Source organism: Echinops telfairi, unplaced genomic scaffold (assembly GCF_000313985.2).
Source record: "Echinops telfairi isolate 266 unplaced genomic scaffold, ASM31398v2 ScPeMD7_18;HRSCAF=68, whole genome shotgun sequence".
NCBI classification, from domain to species: Eukaryota; Metazoa; Chordata; class Mammalia; order Afrosoricida; family Tenrecidae; genus Echinops; species Echinops telfairi.
Window position 1 is genome coordinate 72,289,227 of NW_022103915.1, and position 2,183 is coordinate 72,291,409.

Consider the following 2,183-nt stretch of genomic DNA (forward strand, 5'->3'; position numbering starts at 1 on the left):
AGGGAGTACTTGAGTGGAGGCCCAATGTCCTTCTGCTACCTTAATACTAAACCTATAAATATATGCACATAGATCTATTTCCCCATGTTCATATATAAATATAATTGCATATGTACATGCCTTTATTTAGACCTCTATCAATGCCCTTCAGAAAGCTGGAGGAAGGGAAACCAATAGGACGTGAGATCATGATGTGACAGTGTGAGGAGTGCCGTCAACGATGTGCAACAAACGTCTACGTATTCACTGGGAAACTGATTTGCTCTCTAAACTTCGCTCAATTTCCAATTTTTAACCACTTAAAGAGAGAAATGTAAAGACTCAAAGAATGAGTGGACCATGGGAACCACAGCATCCACCCCCTGGGGACCAGAACAACACGATTCCCAGCTCCCACTGACAATCACTCTCCTTAGGGAGACAATCCTTAGTCCAGGACAGAGGGAGAAGAAATAAATGCAGGGCAAACCAAAAGTCCTGAATGACTGGTCGGTTAGAGATTAGTGGAACTGCAAGACCATGGTCCACGCTCACCAGGAGGGGGCAGGAAAGGACAATAGAAATGGGGGAGCCACAGTACTTGCCCTCATGACGGAAACCTAGATGATCCGGTGCTATAGCAAAGTGGGGTGAAGAAATTGGATGGTGCGCAGCTATTAGAAGTGTGCGGGTGCTAAAAGCTTGTCTTCAAACTAGTGACCATCTGAGTGAGAGGTCAGCTAAGCCCACATGGAAGAAGCACACAGACATCTGTGATCCAAGGAATGTAAATTATAGAATCCAAATCTGACATGGTGAGCAGAAGGCTCTGGATGACATTTGCAGGAGCTACACTGGGAATAAGTCTGTGGTAATTTCCCTTTTACCATAATTGAGGAATTATGGAGTAAACTGGTGACCACACAGAATATTGCAGAGACTAATATAGTAGATTACAAAGCTAAATCTGACTTGAATGGTTAAAACTTTGTCATCTGATCCCCCTTCCGATACACTATGTGTTTGATCAAATTTAAAAAGCAAAGTCAAGTCTTGGAAACCCAGAGGGACAGTTCTACCCTAATCTGTCGGGTTCGTTCCATGGTAGTGGGTTTTGATTTTGTTTTATATCAGCAACCTTTTATTCCTCCCTGCTTTGGGAGTGGTGAAATCCAGGAATTTTTCCTTATGAAATCCACTTAGCTCTGGGTGAAGTTCATGCAAGTAGAAAATGACAGTTGCTACTTTTCTTTGAAACTCTGGTTCCTATTCTGTAAAATGGGGCTAAGAATTTTTACCTTGCATGTGTCCCCTGCACAGTGGTGTACTGGCAAATGTTTAATAACTGACTCTGAGAAAAATAAGGAAGTGAGCCAAGAAGGAAGAATGTTGATTCATTTAGGAAACTAAAACTGATATCATGGAGCCAAATTGTTGAATAAGAAGCCAACATGCTCCGCAAACATCCACGGAAACTACAAAAGAACAACGTTGAGGTAAGTGCCATGGTTCGTGCTAACAAGTGAGAAGCACACGTCGCGACGCTTATCCACACATCCTTACCACTTGTTACTGCGCCAAGATGTGTTAGACTGTCTGCAAGTGCCGAGTGGTCTTCATCTAGTGCTGTTGACAGTCTGCACTGTCAACTAAGTCAGGCGTTTGAGTGACACAGCTCACAGCCCTGTGTTCCAGCTTCCAACAAACCGGACGTCAGAAGGGGGAATGCTTTCATCATCTGGGGTCTTGCTGTTTTGTCCATTTTTTGGTTGGGGGTAGGTGCTGTGGAGTTCCACACGGTCATCCTCTGTGCACCATCCGGAAGCACAGCGTGGACCAGCACCATCCGCCCCAGAGCTACGGTGGCAGCCACTGAGTCCGTCTTTCCTGGTGAGGGCCGCCTTCCTTCGTGTGCTCAGGAGAGACCGGGTCCCCGGAGAAGGACATCGTGCAGCAAAAGACAGGAAGGCCCTTCTTTGTGGAAAGTGTGAAGTGACAGATTCTGAAGAGGAGTTGCAAAAATATTAAGATATTGTTTCAGAGTAACCCAAATGACGTGGCTTGTAAGGGGTGGTAATAAAGACTTTGATTTGAGAGAGACTGCCGTCTTCTGTGAGAGCCCTGGTGGTCCAGTGGTTGCACGTTGGGCTATGATCCTCAAGGTCTAGAGTTTGAAATCACCAACCAGTCCTCGTAAGAAAGAC